This window comes from Watersipora subatra, chromosome 3 (genome assembly GCF_963576615.1).
Source record: "Watersipora subatra chromosome 3, tzWatSuba1.1, whole genome shotgun sequence".
NCBI lineage: Eukaryota > Metazoa > Bryozoa > Gymnolaemata > Cheilostomatida > Watersiporidae > Watersipora > Watersipora subatra.
In genome coordinates, this window is record NC_088710.1 from 63,392,507 (window position 1) to 63,398,632 (window position 6,126).

Sequence of the window (6,126 nt, forward strand, 5' to 3'; positions counted from 1 at the left end):
TAAGCTGTTTTCTCTCCTTTGATCAAACTATATGAAACTTACATGGAAGTTTGAAATCCTTGGTACTGCTTTGCACTGCAAGTCTTGATACAGCTTGCTAGCATTGTGTTACTCAGACAGCATTGACGACTACAATGTTTATATTGCTATCTATAGAGATTGCTACGACATGGTTACGGAAAATTAAACCTTTTGTGTTGCTCTTTTTTTCAAATTGCTGTTAAGCTATTGTTAATGTATTTATTACATAATTCGCACCAAAGATCCGTGTGATAGCTCTTCCAGAATAGCTTTGTTTATTCAGAATCTATCAATGGGTACATTGTCAGTTCAATTATCAGCTCACTTCATTCATTATTGGCTTGGCCAGTATTTTGTTATCGTATAAACTGAATACAATGTTGAACAAGAGTGAACAACTACCAAAGCAGTATGTTTTAGGAACGCATGCAAATCAAAAAGTCGAGTTAGCTTCTTTATTACATGAAAGTGCGAAAAATTCAGAATGCAAAGTAATGCCCAAAATCATGCAGACCATCTAGAAAGGCTGACACGTGGCAGGTACTCACTACACTGAGTGACACAATCATGTCACTGGTGTCAAACAGCTACATGTATAACATTTGTAGAAAGTCTAAGATAAAGTTACAGTAATAAGAATGATCAGGACCTTTGTCCTTTGCTATATACACTGTTTCCATGCTTCGAATAGATTAAGAGTTGTCCACTGCCAACAAATTCGCAGTATATAAGTATATAGGTAGGACTTTCCATGGTTCACTGTGTATCTCTCAAAACAAAATTTGTTAATGTACACTTGATTTCTCACAGCGAACACATTCGTACAAATCTAGCGAAGCGAAATGGCGTCAAATGCATTCGGATTCTACTGTTTCTAGGATTCAGAGTGGAAGCAACTCCAACCATATTCGAAGCATGGAAACTTAGTGATACAGACATATGAGCAGCCTTGAGGAACCAGATGAACTGAATGGCTGCTACATTAAATATGGCAGTGCTTGATAATGAGGAAACGGAAAGGTATTAAATTATAGTGTAATAGTAGTAGGAATAGTTACAGGGGTAGTTGGTGTAGCGATCCTTGCATAAAGAATGTGTGGTATACACAAGACCTTCATTATTTATTGTGACTTCAATCATTCAGGTTTAAACCATGAAAATTTTGTAAAGAAACTAAGCTATCAGTATGTTTCTCAAGTTTGAAAAAGTATTTCACATTATGAAATGGTACATGCATGCAATATATGTTTTGAAGAGTCACAACACCAAAAGGCTCCATTATGTTATAGAAATTAAAGATTTCCTGCTAGGTGAAATTGTGAACTTTAATAGGCGTTGATGGATAGATAAAACAGTTTTGGAAGAGCATTTTACGACCTCACTGCAGTCATACTAAGATAAATAGCTGAAATAATTACTAAAATCTTTACCTAACAAACTTATAAAATAATAAATTAATAAAAACTTATATACACTAAATACGTCTAGCAGTCGGCTAAACGAAGTATTCTTTAGCAATGTTTCTGTATTTTCCAGTTGAGTTGCTTGGTGTAGATAATTTTATGCAACTTTGCATAAATCTAGGATAAGTTCGGGCAAAGCTTATGAGGCTATTTATCACAAACATTGATCAGAATTTGAAGTTTCAAATTATTGTGCCGCAGCGCCTAGCATTCAGCAAGTTATGTGCTGCCAACACTCATTGCATTCACGCTGTTGTCTGGCAGAATCACATTTTCTCGATATCCCTTCAACTTAATCCCTTTAGCTAGTATTCCTAAATCTTCTTTATTGTTCAGGTAGCATTCTTACTTGCTCTTCTTACAATGTTAATGTACTCTAGTGCTTTATTTCGGAGTTGTGTTGCACCTTCGTAGCTGTTCCGGTAGTACATTAGATGAACAACATAGCCTCTAAACATATTGGGCTGCTTTGCTATCTTGGTTGTTCATTTCAGTTTAACTTGTGCATTTTCTCTAGAAGTTTAGGAGTTGACCACCTGATCCACTGGCCAACCTACTGTGACTAGTTATCTGATCCACTGGCCAACCTACTGTGACTAGTTACCTGATCCACTGGCCAACCTACTGTGACTAGTTATCTGATCCACTGGCCAACCTACATGACTAATGTGGTAGGTGTGATTAGCCTGTAAATAGAGTAGATAGCTGGTTCCTATTCTCCTTCTGCTACTGAGTTTGGCCTTGACAAAGTTTAAGTACTTGTTCAGCTCCTAGAACACTAGCTAAATAGATTCTAGAGCATAAGCAGTGCCTAGTATCTAGTGCCAAATGTTCCTTGAGGTCCCTTGAGGTCATGAGATGCTAATAGGAGGCTACTACTGATGTTTAGTCGTAACTGTTGCTCCTAATATATCCTTGGCCAAATACTGGTAGAAATTCTTAACCCTTTTATCTTTATCCTTTTTGTTAAGTAAAAATCACATAGCTTCTACACAATTTTTCTCACAGCTCTCCAGCTCTAACCTTGGTTGTACAATCAACTATTACATAATATTATATACAGTGCATATATATTTGTAGTAAAACAAAAGTTACTTGCTATAAACAACAGAATAGACTCTATGAATTTAGCGGTGGTCATAAATGGGCTATGAAAAGCTAGCTTTAAGGAGTGCCCCGAGCTAGATGGCTTTTGTGCTGACAGATCAACTATTTGTAAAAGGACATCCGTTAGGTTGACCTATAAAAGGCAAAAAGTGTTGTTTTGATTATATTAAGAGATTTTTCCTCAAACTATCTTTTAGAAAGTGTTCTGTGATGTTATCTTGTTGTTACAACTTGTTTGACTTATTGAGTTTCTCTCAAACCAATAGGGGCTGTTATTTTGATTATTAAATTGTTGTTAACAATAGTCATTAGTTTGAAATAGTTGTTTTTGTTTGTCTGCGTTTTTTTGAGAAAGCATTTTTCAAGAAAGAAAAATTTTTTTATAGCATTCAAGCTACTCTGTTTAACTACTATGGACTTATTTTCTGTGCGTGAGCTTATGTATTTTATGATATCTTAAATCATACCTATTTTGCTACCCAATTGTTTTGAGTTATTGGTTAACGATTTTTCTGTTATGTAATGTGAACTTGTGTGTATTTTCCAATTAGTAGAGTTACAAGTTTGGATGGTTCAAAAAAGTTGAAATAGGGTAAAGTCAAAATAACAACTGTAAACCTCAACTCTACCACATTCATGTAGAATAACTACTGCAGAAACTGTTGTGCAGTTTCAGTTTTTTAATCAAAAAACACTTGATTTGTAAGTTTAAACAAATTGTCTATTTATTGCATATCCTGGCATATTTCTTGAGTCTTGTTAAGTGATTAACAAGTGCATTAGAATTTAGTCCATTGTAGCAAAGATCAGCACATTCAAATAGAGATATTATTATTATGGTAAAGGTTTTAAGACTCCTTTTGCTCAGTTCAACAGGTTGTATTTCAGGTAGGTTTGAGTTTAGCGGATAACCGAGAGTTGGATTGTACTTCAGTCTGCCCGGTCCAGCAGATGGCATCACGGGTAGCATTGGAGTCAGAGTACTCTGTTTGCTTCAACAGAGCATAGGGAAATACAGTACAGTACATGTGAAAGAACAAGGTTAAAAGTAAGAGTTGTCCAATCTTCTCTCATTTCAAGGATTTGCATCGTATTAGTCTACCACCATGTCGTAAATTACTGTAGAGGAGGTTGCGCTTAATACCTAAAAGTTGCTACGGTATTATTTGCAAGGCCAGCAAGCTCTTGTTTGCGCGTTTGGCTAATGAGGATAATTCTGTTGTCAGTTTTATTACGTGTCAAGAAAAAGCTGCACATCCGTCAACCATAGTTTCTTCTCTAAGGAATATAGTTCTATGGGCGCTACGACATGAACGTCAACTTCCTATGTGCGACTCCAATCCGTTCGTTTCTCAAACAAATTGCAAGATGGTGAGACTTTGAGAAATATAAATTTATTTTAATTATAATAGTTTACTGCTGAACGTCTAACTGAAACACGCTTTATCTTTTTATCTGTTTAAATTTAACTGCTTGTTATAACAATCACTGCCGAATATTTGTAAGTGTTTGACGATTAGCTTACTTAGGTAGACTGAGGTTATCCAGAAAGAGAAGTTGATACCAGGTAAAATAATTACAGGTTTGTTTGCATAAAAACATGGTTTTGTTTTGCGTAGTTTGTAATATATATGTACATGCATTTGTGCAATATATATTATAAACTATGCATTACTAAAAATAATAAAGATTTTCTATGTAACTTGGTTTGGTCGGAGTGCGAGTACATTGAGACATGGAGTTTGTTGTATTGTTGTTAATTATAAACTTACAAGAAATAACTTGTTAGAAAACCAATGTCACCTTGCAATTATAATCTTAAATTCTTTGCAAATTTGCCACAAGAGGCAGATGGAAAAAGGCGCGTGAAGACGACGACCACTATAGTATGTTCTTCTAGACTTTATAGTTAGTTTAGGGCTGGCCAGCCATTTTAAGTATGCTTCTCGAATGCTGACAAACCACAAAATCAACTGGTAATTATTCTAACATTGTGGCGGCAGGTTGGTGATAGTCCTAGGAGAAGAGACCCACATTTTTTTGCTACCACTATGCAGACCTGCCAACCCAAGAGTTGGGCAATGCGTGAGATTTGATTTTGGGGCAATTGATGTATCAATGATAGTATATATAAAATTGTGGAAATTGGGGCAAAAATCTCACGCATTTTCACTTTTTCTTTGGGGTGATTGCGTAAGTCTCACGCCCAATGCGTGAGAGTTGGCAGGTATGCCACTATGGCTCGGTAAGATCTGATGTGTGTGGTAGAGTCTATTGGTGATTTAGCACTCATTTAGTGTACAACCATCATTCCCATTGTTTTAAAGCTTTTGTTTATTTGTAGTGACTGATTGTTTCAGTCTGGTTTGTGTTGTTGGAGCATATCCCGTGACTGGCATTTAATTTTTCTCAGATCAGCTGTGATTTTGCTGTTACTGCTTACATAGATGCATTGGGTTTGTCTCCCCTTGGTGAGTTGTGTGTCAACTCTGGCAATGTGGCTGAGGGGGTGAAGGAAATGGAGAAAAGCCTTTGAAAACTATATTGTTGCTATCAACTTAGTTTCTGCTCCTGCTGGGGACGATGAAAGTTTTCCTGCTGGCAATGCTGCTATTTGGTTAAGACCGATTGTATCGATATTGGTAAGGCATTGTATTGGTGAAGAGGCAGTGAAGATACTGGATCAATTTGATTTTGACTATGATACTGCTGCTGAAAAGCTCCCGGATGTACTTGAAATGTTTGAAGCATGCTTCAACCTGAGATGTACTAGACTTCATGAGTTGTATGTGCTTTGGTCTCTCATACAGTCAGAGTGAGCACATCGATATGTTTGTGAAGCGCTTGCGAACACAGATAAGCAAGGGTGAATTTGGGGAAATGAAAGAGTTGATGATGCTCTGTAGGTGTCCCTTTGGCATAAAGAATACCCAAATCAGAGAAAAGTTGCTCATGGATCTTGTATCTTGATCTTGTATGAAATTAATTTCATATTAACGTCAGAAATAGCAAAAACACAGTTGGATAGCATGAATACTAACAAGTTAATTGATGCACTTGCCCATAAAGCTGGAAAATCCCCTCCCACTCCTGCACTACAAAAAATTCAAGTGCAAATTTTGCACATTCAAGCATGTCAAAGGTAGGTATCTCGTTTATGGACTGTTGGAAATATGGACAAAAAATGCTTTCAATGATTACTTCGTAGGTATGATAAAAAGAGATGAGCAATCAGGGTCCTGGACTAAGTGCTCTACCCTCACAAACAAACTATGAACATGAGTGGCATTCAAGATCGACGCCAGTGCTGAAGCCAATGTTCTTCCCATGGAAATAGCACAGACTCAATGTTGACATCCACCTTAGCTTTGTTGGTTTGATATCGTATGCATGTCACAGGATAGACAATGCAGGAAAAAACATAACTCTCTGTAAAGCAAGGCGACGCGCAATCTAATGTGTGGTTCGCGCTAGTTGATGCCAATCTTCATCTTATATTGGAATTGAGCTCATGCATGGACTATGATCTTGTCCG